Source organism: Bemisia tabaci, chromosome 3 (genome assembly GCF_918797505.1).
Source record: "Bemisia tabaci chromosome 3, PGI_BMITA_v3".
NCBI classification, from domain to species: Eukaryota; Metazoa; Arthropoda; class Insecta; order Hemiptera; family Aleyrodidae; genus Bemisia; species Bemisia tabaci.
Window position 1 is genome coordinate 37,526,618 of NC_092795.1, and position 15,797 is coordinate 37,542,414.

The following is a 15,797-nucleotide window of genomic DNA, read 5'->3' on the forward strand; positions in this document are numbered from 1 at the left end:
ACATATTCGTGAATCTCAAGATGCAAACCGAACTACATTGATAAGTTCAGCTAATGGTGGATTCCTCTGAAGAACAAAAATAACATCTTATCGTGTTAATGCACAGCATTATTGTTTTTATATTCTGAACTTTTCGCAATTTTTTTTGATCGACATAGAGGAAAAAAGAGTAATTTTGGAAAAGTAGCCACACAAATTCTAGAGCAAATAGTTGGTAACGAACTTGCCCCTATTTCACGGGGCAGGCAAATCCAAGTGCTGAAGTTTTGACTACTTAGTTCCATCAGATAACATCATTAAAAAATCTGCCTTCTAGAAGAACATTTTTTAAAAGCGGATGCAGTATCATTAACTTTCCAACCAAAGGGAAGCACAAAAAAAGCGATGGATTTTTTTTTTCACTAATTAAGGGGGCAAGGCTATGGCTGTCAGCCAGCGAGAGAAAGAGTGGGCGTGGTCACAACATCACTGTATAACCCTAAAAAAATCTGGGATAATCTATGGCCCGTAAGTTAGACGGCATAGGACGAGGAAGTAAATGCGCTAAAAAGCTTGACTGGTGACATTCAACAAGTACCCCCCTCCCCTCTCGTTAAGTCCTACCGTCTCGGAGTCCGGGGCCAACGCCAACGCCTGTAAGACTGCAGGGTCACCTCACCCACCCCTCCTCATCACGAGGAAATTAGTAAGTTTCGTCTCACCCCCATTCCTCGCTACAGTTCACACTAAAACTTCCCCTTTGTGTGCCGTAGGCAAACCTGGCACAATAATCCGTTATTGTGCAGCCTGACGGGCGGGGTTTTGCAACGCCGCAGTTCACACGATCAATTTGAAATGATGGTTCCGTAAGCTGGTCCTGGCGCGTGCTGAATGCCTGTGAGTGAAAGGCGAGCTTGTGGGGATAGGAACCTAGTTTTGGGAATTTCGTGAGGGAAGACGCTTCAGTGAATCTGACTCGAAGGCGATTTAGTTGAGAAGCACGAACTAGAGCTTATGCCGGCTGTAAGGTCGGAGTGAAAACAATACATTTACTCTAAAATGATAAACGGCAGAGGCGAGGCTATATTTTTAAAACATCAAAATAATGTATCTTTGAGATTCCTTTAAATTAGGCAAACAAAACACGAAACGAGCATGCAAGACATAGTAATAGAAAATCGATTAAATAATAACACTTAGGAGGGTTGAGGTAGAAGCTCATTAGTTAGAGCAAAATCTATATGCAGCGTATGGAGCAATTTTCACGTGAGGCTTTAAAAATCTCTCCCTTGTCTACCGGTCCATTGTCGCACGCTGCCGTGCTAAAGAAGAACGCCGTATGAACATGCGACACTTGCCAAATTGCCCCGGATAAAACATGTATTTTTGAAAAAGGTTAAACGTATTTTTCCTTGAAATTTGCAGACATTTTAGACAAAATTGCTAACAAAATTGTCTGAAAAAAATTGAAGAAAAGCATTCAAAATTTTCCGAGTAAATTAGGTTTTTATTGAAGGAAATTTGGCAACGTCTAAAGGTTGGTACGGCGTTCTTTCTTAGCACGGCAGCACCGCCCAAATTTTCACAGGAAAAGGTAAAACTAATGAACTGCGGAACGATTCAGTCCAGATAAGGCGCGACCAAGAAAAGGTTTTTCTAATTATGTGACACCTCCGCAGCACGTACGCCAACCTCACTTAGATGCATCACACGTTCTAGAATGACGTTCATTAGAGGCTTAGGTTCAGTGGCGTGGCATGCTTTGCGATATATCGATTGTTATGTAATTTAAACCTATGGAAAAGGATCGATAATCAGGGTCTTCGCAGCGAACACCTTAATAATCGATTCTTCACCATAGGTTTAAATAACAGAACAATCGATTTATCGCAAAGCACGCCACGCCACTGCTTAGGTTGTGAGCTCACGGCTCCGTGATCTGATTTTCCCTCCGGTCCTTTGATAAAGATGAATTTTAGCCCGAGATGTGGACACCACGAAATGATAATAAACTTCTCTAAACTACAAAAGAGAAGCCGTAGTACGTAATTAAATCCGAGTAAAGAAAATACGTGGCCACTTATCACAGTTATTCGCGGTTTGTCCTCTAACCCCTCGCGGAGACCAGAGTAGTTTTTTTATGCACCTAAGATGATTACGGAGGGCTTTCAGTTGATTAACATTTGGATTACATTATGACAAAAAGAAATGTTTACTTCTTGTTCATTTTAGAGACAAAGTATCATTATGCAATGTAACAAACTGTGCATGATCAATACTATCACTTCCTCTTCCTTTAACATTTACATCCATCGTTACATTGAAACTTATGTTAAGCTTACACCATACGCTTTGATTCATTTCGGCACATAGGAATAACATTTAAACTGCTTTGTTTCCCTGGTAAAAATTGGCGATAGGAGCTGCGTTTCAAAATACCATAGGAATTCTTATAGCCGGCTAAAGAAGGCAATAGAAAATCATATTGCTTGCTGTAGAAAGCGGAGCAAATCATATAGCCGGGCTATACGAAGCGATAAAAAAGTATGCAGCTGGGCTATAGTTCCTATCGCCGGGCTTTACACATTATTGCCATCGGCTATAAAAGGCTATAAGAAATTGTGTAGAAATTCGTGTGCTTTGGAAATCATTAAGTTTGATACGGAGCCAACATAATATTCACAAAACACTCATTGTATTTTCCTTTAATACATATTTTTTTCATCAATTAAAATGAGAATAATCCATACAGGATGTGCAAAAATTTCAAAATCATGAGTTGAAAAACGCTGACTCCGCGAGATTAAATATTAGAGCCTAACACAAAGCGGAGCGGAGCGGCGGCGCACTGGCGCCTGCAAACCTAACAGGGATACTTCACGCATTGCGCAATGCGTGAAGTATCTCTGTTAGGTTTGTAGGCGCCAATGCGCGTTTAGCGCTGACTGCCCGCCCGCCGCAGCGTACCACGGCGCTTGAAGCAACTATTTCACACCAGAGGTATTGCACAGTATCATACGAAATTGAAGGCGCTCCAACATATTAGGAATGGCAGGCATCTTTCAAAAGTACGGAGCTTTCCGCGCAAAATAAATCAAGATACTACGGCCCGAAAATAGAGCGGTAGTCCAAAAACTCACTAAGTCCTAGCATCCGTAATTAGTAACATGTAGCATACACTATATCGCCTGGCTGATGCTCAATCGCCATCGGCTATAAAAGGCTATAAGAAATCGTGCAGCCGGCTATAGAAGCTATTGAAAATCTTACAGCCGGCTTTAGCTCTATGGTACTTTGGAACACAGATTCTACTGCCAATTTTTACCAGGGTTGATTTAAAGGTTCCAAGAAAAATATGTAATAATTCAATCTTCGCTTTTAAGGTTGTCGATCGGTAAAATTTGAACAACAAAAAACTTTATCTTAATTCAGAGGACCTTTTGGATTGTTTTATTAAGGCAATCAGATACATCGAAACTAAAGACATTTCATTAAGAGCAAGTTTTTAGATTGAATCGTAATGATTAAGTCAGTATTTTTTATTTACGTATCGTATTTTTGGATCAAACTTGCATAAAAGTTAATAAGAATCCATATACTCTTATTCAATGCGACTATATGTTTATTGTTGAGAAATTCTCGCTTTTCTGGAAATGCATTATTTTGTGGTATTATGCTTTAGGATCTTCTGTATCATGCCCAAAAATGTATACATTATCACTCTATCTGAGGAGACGGCGGGAAGCTGAAGGCAACATTCGAAACAAACCAGACATTTCGAGGGAGAGCATTGACTCTCAAAGTAATCGGCTTATTCTTTATCCCGCATAAAAAACATTCCGAAGGAAATTGAATTCGGAAATTGAGTTTTTAAAAAACACACCAAAAATTATCGCCGCGCGGATGCCTGCAGGAAGGAGCCACCCTAATCTTGGCGACACAAAAAGAGCGGTGTCCGCTCGGGAGAACACCGACATAAATAAAAAAATATCACCGCGAATGGGTCTCGAATCGCCAAGTGGGTCAAATTTAATAATATTTGCCCGTCTCCCTTTGAGTGGGATTATGAAAGCCATTACATTAACATTAACAGCCCGTGAAAAAAGCTCAATCTGCCCATTGGAGACCGGCGCTGCCAAATTACGGAGACTACGGTGGGTTCCCCTTGGGAGGCCGATGCAAAATATGCGATTTTTAACACCAGAGGTGGCGATATGCAAAAGACGCACGTAACAAATACTGCGAGTGGATTAGATTCCGGTGAATTTCATCACGGGATATCCGGAGCTGCCAAATTGGAATCGTGTTGAGAAGTGAATAAAGTAGGGCTGTGAGTGTGTTACTTGATGAAAGAGGTTCGTAATTTCAGGTGAATGAGGCGGGCTAGTTTTTATTCTCTTAGTGGCCCACCAGATAGGGCACGAACTTAAGACCATAATGCATGTTTCCTTGTATAAAACTCACCAGTGGCGTGGTGTGCTTTGCGATATATCGATTGATCCACCATTTGAACCTATGGGAAAGGATCGATTAACTGGGTGCTCGCAACGAACACCTTAATAATCGATTCTTTACCGAGCTTCAAATGGGGAAATATCGTTAATCGATCATTCACGCTTCGTCATAAGTTCAGCTCATAAGTTAATGAGTAACGGTTTTGTCCACATTAATCCAAATTTCCCAATCACAGAAATACCCAGAGTTTACTTGAGTCAAACTAATTTTGGTACATATTACGATGGATGAATTTTCCTGTGTACTATAATTTTTTTTGACAAAACCATGTTATTTTGAATTTATGGTATTCGTGTCAGAAGAGGAGGGATAATATTCCTGTATAACGAAGCTCTTCTTAATTTTCCGAAGTAAATCTTCACGATTTAAACGCTCTATTCGACCCATGTTTATTGTTTTTTTTTTTGAGAGCGGGAGGTTCGAATTACCATAAACAATGTAAACTACCAACATTTGTATGTATGTATAAAGTCGCTTTTATAGCGCTCTTTGGCGCTCTGCGACCCCTAGCCGCCAAAGTCCCCTATCCTCCCAAAGCCCTTCAGGGAGTTGACAAACCCTCATTTCTTCTAAAATCCCCTGTCGCCACCCTTTCACTGGGCGTCCCCTTCGTCTCCTTCCAGGAGGAACCCAATCAAGCAACTTCTTCTTTCAAACTACCAACATTTACTTCTCACTAATAATTCTGGTTGATTCCATTAGTTTTCGATTCATTCCACGTTTTCTACGTGAAAGTTAACGACAGTGTAGGTAGTAGAAAGTTAAAAAGATCTAAAAATTAGTAAATGAATACAAATTTAATAAAATACACTGATATGTGAGGTTTGCGATGAGCCAATGGTAGGGAGACGAGCACCTCCCATATTATTTACACTCAATATTCGGTTATTCACGTGACAACAAGGTACCCGTGATGAGAAGGGCTCGCATTAAAATCGGATAGCTATTTTCGCGAGTTTATTCAAAGACTCATACACCATGACTACCTAAAATAATCGGATTAAGTAGGTACGTTAAAATCCGTTGTGACGCCCCACCCCTTCTTAAATTCATCTGTTTTTCGCTTACTTTATCACGCTGAACTTGAAATGACTTAGAATTTGAAGGAAAATAAGAATTGAATAAAAAAAAAAAAACCGAGTTAATCAATACGCAATTGGATTTTTTTTATTTTTTATTTATTTATTTATTTTTTGGCATTGTTGTGTTCAACAGGAATTAATTAAATAATGCAAGCACCATTCTTTCTGATGTAAGGATTCATTTTTTCTTATCATTTTGTGGTAGTAACAGACTAGGTGAGCCCGGCTTGCCTGCAGAGGCGCCCAAGGAAGGTGGTAGAAAAATGTCGTCGGAATATCAGCAAACACGAAAACTGCATGATTGATGACAACGCCTGAATACAACTATTCGTGTTCGAGGGTAGCCCGTGGTGCATATGCGTGAAATTGAAGGAGTTCTGAGTTTCTGTGCGAAGTGCGCTCGCGTGTTTTTTAGGATCCTGTAATAAAACCCCCTTCAAAGCCGTGCGGATGTTCAAGGTGTTATTATCTGTGTCCTATTTATTTTCAATTGAAATGACTGAGTTATGCCGATCGGCGTGCTTAACGGCTAGCCGGTGAATCTAGCCGGAAAAAAAGGAGGCCCGAATAGTCTTCCCTATCTTCGAATGTAATGACACTCGATTCTCTTCTCCTTTTCCTCAATTTAATGCCTAATTATTTTTAGGATGTATTTTTAGACCTATATCCAAAGCTCACATGTACCGGCACTTTAACTCCCCCACAGGAGATTGTCGAGTCAATTTGACCCGGCTTAGGATTTTCAGGGGTATTTATAAAAATGGAAAAAAAAAAAAAAAAAAAAAAAAAAAACCTTGATGTTCGATTGTTTCTAAATCTCGCATGCGCCAGACCCATACAAGCCGCACTGCCATGATAAGGAACAACGCCGTATGAGCCTCCGAGCGCTGCCAAATTTCCTTCAGTAAATCACGAATTTATGGAAAAATATTCAAATATTTCTCTTCGAACTTTTCAGATAATTTTGTTCGCAATTTGACCTAAAGTTCCTAAAAATTTCAAGAGGAAATATCCACAGCTTTCCTCAAAAATAAATATTTTATCGAAGGAAATTTGGCAACTCTCGAATGTTTTTACGGCGTTTTTCCGCAGCAAGGCAACGCAGGTCACGTGTTTTTAGGAAGCCTCGGGTCAATCCGTCCTGGCTTGGGCATCTACATAAGAGGCGCTATCGAAGCGCTCTCTGGAGCTCTGTGAGGCAAAGTGCTACGGTGCCTTGTCCTTTCGCAGATCGTTTGGGGAATTGGCACTCCCTCATTTCATTATTTCATTTAAGGTCCCCTCTCGCCGTCATTTCGTCGGGAGTCCCTTTCGCTTCCTCCGAGGCGGGACCCAATCAAACATCCTCTTCATTCGGCAGGGGCATCTGAGGGTTAAATGACCAGTCATCGAATTTTATAATCGCACAGTAACTATCACTTAAAAATAATTTTAAATGATTACATTCACTTAAAATATTCAAATTTACAAAGTTGTAGCACAGAGTGTTAGACCAAATGAATCTTAAAGCTCTAAAAAACGGATGAAATGGGGGCTCTCAGTTCAAAAGACTATAGATGTTTGCTGATAGCTTGACGGAAGAGTCCAATCAAAGTCAAGGGACGAATTTTGATAAAAAAGAGACGTATAACAGTTATTTACAACTGTCATTTCTGAACACGGGCAACTGTTACCGGAGGATCACTGTTCGACCTATACGTCCGGCGTGTTCCCAGATCATGAGCTTCCGAAGGAATGGTGTTTAAAATCAAGCAATGAAACTCCGATGTCCTGCTTTTATGACGCTCCGAATGAGAATTCTGCTGACATGAGTGTCTTTTTATCGCAAATACGCTATATATTCCAAAAGGACTGCGCCAAAAGTGTAAGTATTGTATTCGAAATGGCTTTACGTAATGAACGTCTCAGTTGCTTTCAAGCGAGAAACCGGAATGCTTTTACAGTTGTACTATCTTCCGACCTTTTTTCCTTTGATCTTGATCATGCAACGGACTTCTCGTCTTTGGTTAAATTGCTAAATATTTTTTTAGGATAATCGCCGGAAAATATCATCCTAGAGGAGAATGCCTCATAAAACCTCATGTTTGCTTTCAGGGAAAAGCGAAATTAGTCGCTGGGATCCTGGCTTTTATTCGCGAAGGTTCTGAATGTTTACGTTGGCTCTTTTCGGTTTTTTTAAAAGGATATTACCACTGTAAAGCTCCCTTCGTATTTCCGCTTCGTTTCCCCCGTGCCTCTATGATCCTTGCGGTTCTAGAAGTGCCCAACGAAACCGCTTTCCACCCACAGTTTCTTTTCTCCTTTGCGAAAAAATTCCATTAAACCCGTTAAGAGTTGCAGTGATGGAGCGCATACCACAGCAGTCGGACGCATTCCATCACTCTGACTCTTCGAAAGTTATGACCGCAATTAGCGGTGTGAGGCGACTCCAGGGACACGGAATGGATGCCAGTTTTTTCCCACCCGAATCACGATACGGGTGAAAAATTGAGGTCCGTGACGCGGCGAATCATTTCTAAAATTTCAAACCACGTTTTTAATTTGTAGCTTTGCACGTTTTCTGTTGAATTTTCCATCAAAGATACTCATTTTAACTACCCCAGCCAGTTGGAACAGCTGTTACAATGCTAATGATAAAACGCTTTGTTGTGAGGCTCGTTATCTCAATGCCTTAAATAATTTTGCTATGGCTTTATGTTTTTAAGGCTATTAGTAGAAAGGGTTTTTTTTTTTTTTTTTTTTTTTTTTTTTTTTTTTTTAAAAAAAATAAACGCTGTCGTTACATCACACAGTAAACTTATACGAGCTCATACTTTTTTCGCAAACAGTCAAATCTTCAAAAGCGTGATGAAAAACCATTCAATGGACTTAGAGATTATAAACATATGATTTAGAACGTTACTCACCGCCAGAGCTTATTCAAAATTTGGAACAATGAAGAGAATTATTTCAAGATAAAAGGGTGAACGGTAATGGTAATGCCACCAGCTTGATTTGTTGTGTTTTCAAGAGTGTGAGACACAATAATTAAGGACAATTTCAGTTGTTGCAGTTGGACGTCGTTTACATTTATGACCTTGCAGGGATTTATGCAAATATTGCGAGGAATCAGCTTATTACTGAGGCATTTTGGCCACAGATCATAATGTCACGTCAGCTAAGTATGTGATTGACGAAAAAAATCCAATCGTTGATCACGTGAGTGGCAGAAAAAATATTTCTGTGAGAAATACAACTTACAGGACATTTTAAAGTCTCAAGATCTCTATTATCCCTCAAATTATCCCTCAAATTAATTCCATGAATATATGTACAGTCATAAATACTAGCAATTTTCCAACGACAGTTGTTTTCTTCACCGAAAAAAATGTGAAGTTGATTTAACATTCTGGATGTAAAAAAAGTGTGCGAGAACTTATGAAATGCTGAATTACCCGCCAAAGCAGTTAGTTTTACATCTTGGCATTGCTAAAGTAACCATTGTAGCGGGTAATTCAGCATTTTAAAAGTTCTCGCTCACTTTTTTTTACATCCAGAATGTTAAATCAACTTCACTTTTTTTTCGGTGTTCTTCAAATAATGTTTTCCATATTTTTGAAAATGCTAAACATTAAACTGGTGGCTCCATCTTCAGCATGATGTCGAAATCATACCCAAGCACACCAACACGACTTGCATGACTTTAGAAAGGCGAGAGGACACTCTTTACTCGCGTGGCAACATGGAAGCCGCAGACTCGGGTCGGATTTTAAACGTGAAATATGAGGGACGGAAAGAAAAACCTGACCCCGTTAGGCGAGGCCGGGATGATTTAAAAGCTCTCGGAGCCGCTGAAAGTTGAAGTTGCGGGCGCGCAAGTTGTGTCCGGGGTGAAAATGCGAGCCACTGCAAATGCCGTTTAATTTCGTCACGTGGCGGGAGGATTTAGGTGCGCCGCAAAAACCTGGACGCGAATTCGCCAAACGCCAACGCACTGCTGGAGACAGAGGAGTGATAAAGTGCGTTCCTCAACTTGACTATTGCCGCGGCGCGGCGAGCCGACAATGCAATATGGATAATCTCATTCCGCCCTGCTCAAGCACCTCTTTGCAGATTAAACGCTGACCGGTCGAAAACGAAAACTCATCGTCTAGTTTGCCGCGCTAAGGAAAAACGCCGTATGAACATTCGAGAGTTACCACATTTCTTGCGATAAAATGTTCATTTTCGAGGAAAGACATGCATATTTTCCCGATGCATCTTCGAGAGCTTTAGGTAAAATTTCAAACAAAACTATCTGAAAAATTTGAAAAAAAAAATATTTACAAATTTTCCCGAAAATTCGTGATTCACCAAAGGAAATTTGACAACGCCTGGAGGCTCATACGGCGTTTTTCCTTAGCACGGCAGTAGTCCGCTCAACGTTCTCCGGATCACGCCCGGCAGATTTATTTTCTCCCTCAAAATCAGTGGCGTGGCGTGCTTTGCGATGTATCGATTGATTTGCCATTTAAACCTATGGGAAAGGATCGATAAACAGGGCACCTTAATAATCGATTCTTTACCATACACTGAAAAAAAAGTAGTTAGCGTTGAGAACTAATTTGGTAAGTTCTCGCCAAGTAGAATCAAAATTAGGCTTCAGAACTAATTTATTGTACTGAAGCACCAATCAATTCGCTTCATACGCTGACTTCACTTTACTAGAGCGCGAACCAGAATTGGAAAACAGCACTAGCTGTAAAATTAGCGCTGTGGTAAGACAAATTCACCTTCGGGTCAAACTAATTCGCCCTCAACGCTAACTGCCACATTGTCCGTTACATTTATTTAGTTTCAAAAAAGTGGCGTCGGTACAACAGCCTCAATCGCGTCAGCTCGTGAAAATCAATTAAAATGTGAAATTTTGGGCTCGTTTGACAATGTAAATACTCCCGGTATGATTTATAGTGTCCTCTCTTTCTTGAAAACGTTCGAAAGCAACATAAATAAACCTGTTAAGGTTAGAAATCGTCTGTTCGATTCAAAACGTAAACAAGCATGATATTCGTTGGAGTCGTCAATCTTCTGTATTAAATTGCGATTAAAGCGTTCCGCGTTCAGTTTATATTTTACGAAAACCTGTGAACTTACTGCTTACTTCTATAGTTCGTGTTCTCCCGTAATTTCAAAAGAATATCTCAAGTGTTCGGACGAGATATGTTTATTCAGTGTGAACATTCGCTACCGTTTCATGTGTGAGTGTGTGTCTCTCTAAAGGATAATTCTGTCTACTTGCACATACCTATGGGATATTCCTTTCCTCTGTCGTTCATTTGGAACCGGTCAGTTGATTTTTACCTCTCATCTTTTAAGAAATCTTCTTTTCCTGAAAGTATTGTCCAGTTATCATTCGCTAAGCCGTTTTCTCCTCTCTCAGTTTTGAGGTTAGGTTGACCCAACCCTACCGAATGCGAATTAGAGTAGCGGAATTAGTTTCCAGCACTAATAGTGGTTAGTGTACAGAAACCAAAAATCATGTGTGTCCAAATCACACAATTTGAGTTAGTGTATAGAAACCATTTTTAGTCATCTGACGCTAACTCATTTTTTTCAGTGTAGCTTCAAATGGAAAAATATATCGATTATCGATCATTCACGTCTCGCCACTGCTCAAAATCTCAATGGCACCGGCACATTTTACTGATGTATGATTCATGACCAGACCACCGTTCTACGGATTACCAACTTTCGCAAAAAAAATTACGCGAAAAAATATTCCGGGCCGAAAAAGGGGGTGGAGGGAGGTTCGGGGTCGTTTTACTGCCCTTACGTTGACTAACGGCTCTGAGAACCCATGTAAGTGACGGTGGGGTTCGAAGGAGATACAACTGGAAATGAATAAAACATACCAAAAAATATTGATGAAATAATGCTGATAAATTGATGGATGAAACCAAGATCAGCATAACTGCATTTTAAGTTGCCTTATTTTCTTCCATATCGATGGTCAAAATCCCAAATCATTTTCGAACCGTATTTCGATTTGCGACGTCGCGGACTTCCTGTCGTACTTTATTACATAGGTTGTCCAAAAAGTAATGCAAAGATCAACTTTTGAAGCGAACGGAAAAAGTAAAAAAAAATTGGTGTACATATTTGTGTAGACGAAGCAAAAACCAATAAAATGAGACCTTGTTAAGCTCTTTTGGTAAAAAATTGACCGAGATATGACGTTTCTCCCGCGGCATGCTGAGAGACCGCCAGAATATTAGGGGTAGCTACTTTTTGCAAAGAAAAGAATTAGCTAGAGACAAATACTGCTTCCGTCTGAACAATCGTCTTTGTACACTTCTTTCGTTTCTTTATACGTATATTTAACGACAATACGCGCTGAAAACAATAGCGGATGAAGTAATGTTGTACTTTTTTACCGCTACGTTCAGGGCCGGATTTACTTACTTGCCGCCCATGGGACGCCTGTATATTTTGCCGCCGCCTTCTCATTCGTTTTGAAACGTCAATAAAAACCATCAAGTGAACGTGTCGGAAGGGAAGGGGTGCATAAGACGCGTTTACTCATGTTGGACACATTTTTTGCGAAAGCCCTGTCAACACTACTAGCAAAAGTTCACGGAACTTGTCGCGAAAGTTAAGTTCCGTAAATCTATCTCTGTGTGCACAAAGCGTTCCATTTATATGAAATGAACGAACAAATTATGAAAGAACAAACATAAATGTGAATTAATAATTTCAACTTCTGCCGCCGCCCCGCGCTGACGCCACTGTGTTTGGTAGAATGCGTGAAGTATTCTTACAGTCTTCTATGCGCTAAGCGTGTTTGACGCAATGCGTGAAGTATTCACGCAGTCTTGTAGGCGCTGATATGTGTTACATGCCGACCGCCGCGCCGCGCCGAGGGTTTCTCCTTTTCATCTCAACTTCTTGTCATCATTGCTCTCTGCGCCGCGCCGTTCCAGGCCAAATTCTGTGTTCGGTTTCTCTTTTATAGTCTTAACGCGACTATTTAAAGGTGCTGTCTATTGTATCACAGAAAGACGATACAATTAGATATTAGATATACTCGTAGGAAATGAGAGATTTTGTCACCTTTTCTCGTTTGTAATTTTTTTTTCTGAATCCAATTTTTCTTTATAGCTACATTTAAAAAAATTGCAAAATTTTCCGCCCTCTAAATTTGCCCACGTGGCCGACCCCTAAATCCGGCCCTGGCTACGTTTGCACTCAAGATCGCGAAAAAGAAGAGTGAAATTAACCACGTGACAGACCAGCCGACTTGGTTGCAATTATTCTCTCACACGTATCTGTGGCAGCCGGGCGCTTCGACTGCCTTTGCAAGCAATATTGCCAAACCAACCCTTTATGTTTGCCAACTTTATCTCGAAGTGCATTTCGTAAAAGATCAAACCTTATGTTGATTTTTAAAGACTTTTCGCAGTACGCTACTGCGAAAAGTGCCCCAAAAATCCTGGAGGGTGTCTTTCAACATGCCGCGGGAGAAACGTCATATCTCGGGCAATTTTTGACCGAAAGAGCTCAACAAGATCTCATTGTATTGGGTTTGACTCCGTTTATACGCATATAACATATGTTTAAAATGTAAATATGATTTTTTTTTTAGCGTTCGCTATAAAAGTCGATCATTGCATTACTTTTTGGACAACCTATGTACGAGTTCTCCACGTCAATTCTTTAAAACCTCCCTGATTATTCTCCCATGTGCGAAGAAAATTCTGTGTAAATTTCAAGGAAAATTGTTCATTTGTTTTCCTTCAAAAAATGAGAAGGGGACGGAGATTTTGAAACACCGCAAACGAGATACGTGGTTTGGGAGTTCCGCCACCGATATTCAATTTTTAAGCAGGACGCCTGATCACATGGTACACAAAATTGCCTTCGTCTAACGTTTTTGCCTTCATTCTGATCAAGAAAGTTGTCTCCTTACATCAGTGATACCATTGGAAAATGTTTCTCATCATTTATGAGTTATCTTCGTCATTTCAGTGTCTCAGAGGTAAAAGACAAAAGTAAAACTATCAAGAAATCATGGCTAACTCCGAAACACTGCTGAGTGTCATGTAGGTGTTCAAAGTTGAGTAGTTCTTCTTTAACTATATAGAGATTTTTAGTGGCATCGTTAGTCTACACTTTGCAATAAAGTCCAAGGAACAAAACAAGAAATCACAAATTTCTGGCTCATTCATAAAAGCAAATTCTGCCATAATTGTAGTGATTTGTTAAAAAATTGTTTAGAAATAGAAGTTCTTTATTGCAAATGTTCGCCGCACTCGTCTCTTACTCACAAAAGAATATACCCGTGAATTTGTAAATTTTCACACCATACGACTGGCCAACTATGAACATATCCGCCCTACTTATTCGGAACGTCATATTAACAAACACAAATAGGACCCACACATAGCATGAAGTTCGTTACAGCTTCGTAACACAATTTCGTGGAAAGGCAGTTTCCATCTCGAAAAATCTATCAAAGTAATAATGTTAGTAAAGTCAAGTAGTTGGAATCAAAAACTGTATTACCTATATAAATTAATACACTGACGAGGCAACCCTGTTTACCTGTTGTTACTGTTAAAGTGAGATGTTGGTTTGAAAAAAAAGGAGAGAAGCCAGAGGGACTCATAAATCATACTCGAGTGTACGAAGAAGATACAGAGAAATTTGCATCATGTGGCAAAGAGGTACAAATGTACTGGAAGGGTCCTCTTAGTTTTCTCAGAAATATTTTTTCTACATCTTAAACACATTTACGAGACTCAGTCAGAGCCAGTTCCGAGACTGTTGAGTTAAAGCTGTACCTAGAATTCTTGGAAACTGTTACAAAGTAAAGATCTGAACAGTTTTATATTTCAGGAAAGTAAGAGGAACGGATTGAGATTTTAACCACTCAATTTCTATGAATGCGCATTTTGAGCTATAGAGGTGATATATTTAGGGTGCATTTAAGCGATACAAAGTAACGTTTTCAGTATAGGTATACATATAGCAATTCATTTTTTCAAGGGCTCTTTGTTGAAAATAAGGTCGTTCCAAAAGTGGGACTCCAAAATGGGTGGTACCTATGATCGCTAATTTTTTGGGGATTTAATAATTAACTATCGCTCAAATACCTTATGGTTGTGCATTCTTAACAGTCTCGGAAAATGTACTTAACGATCAGGAAAAAACTGTAAAACAAATGAACTGCTCCCCAGATTCAAGTTTGGTAAGGTGTTTTACTTTTTCAAAGGAAATCTTATTTTTTATAATGTATACACTTAAAAGTCAATATTTTTACATAGTTTTTTGGCCTGTATACAAAAGGATTTTTTTTTATTATTAATTCCAATTTTATTTTTTAAACGTATATCTCCCTCAGTAATCACAGCTGATTCATTTTAGCCATTAAATGTTTTGGAGCCCGATAAATCTTATACACCACTACTATATATTTATTTATTAAAATATATTTCAGTGTTTAAACAATAGACTTTCGAATCTTTTCCATGAGACATTCTTCCTACTCCCACAAACATCTCACTGAGTGAGAAAAACACTCTGCTTAAAATGTGGTCCAGAAAACATGTTGCCTCCGTAAATTTTTTTGTAATAATCACTCAGACTCCCTTTATGAAGGCAAAGTCCTTATCTCCATTCTTCCAACATTTGTATACCTTAGGAGTACTTAATATAGAGAAACGATACATTGATATTTTTTTATGTGAGAACAAAAATAATTATATTTATAAATTAATATGTTATACTTACCAAAAGGGAAAGATGCACATAGAGTTCTTTAGTATTCCGATTTTCATTATAAAACAACGACCTGTTTACGAAAGAAAAAAAAATTCTCATCTGACGTCATGCTTGCTTTTTAATTTAGCCTGCTCCCTTTTGCTACTAACCATCCTCTATTTTACCATATAAAAGGAGAAAAATGAACGTAAAGCCAAAACACACACATATACTTGATTTCTTTAACGAAAAATGCAATTGACTATTGTTTCTTATTCTGATATTTTTCCATGTTCTTTTCTTGTTATTAGGTGAATAAATGTGTGGTTTGATCTCGTATCAACTACCTACTGGAAAACAAAATCATGTTCCCTTTTTAGGGAACTTAAATTAAAAATTGCCAAGTAGAGATGATATTTTGTAAGTATTTTTTCCCTCCCTTTAATTTTTAAAAAAATAGATGGATTGCTAATGGATTAAAGTAAAGAAAGGAAAAATTGAAAG

General features: G+C 39.1%; 1 protein-coding gene across 1 annotated transcript in view; it reads right to left on the reverse strand.

The window, feature by feature from the left end:
* LOC109032944 (neuropeptide Y receptor type 2) overlaps positions 1-15,797 on the reverse strand; it is a 90,689-nt gene that overhangs the window by 74,101 nt on the left and 791 nt on the right. Inside the window, exon 2 of the mRNA XM_019045298.2 lies at positions 15,324-15,384. The gene's annotated coding sequence lies outside the window, so the exon portion shown is untranslated. The remainder of the gene's footprint in view (positions 1-15,323; positions 15,385-15,797) is intronic.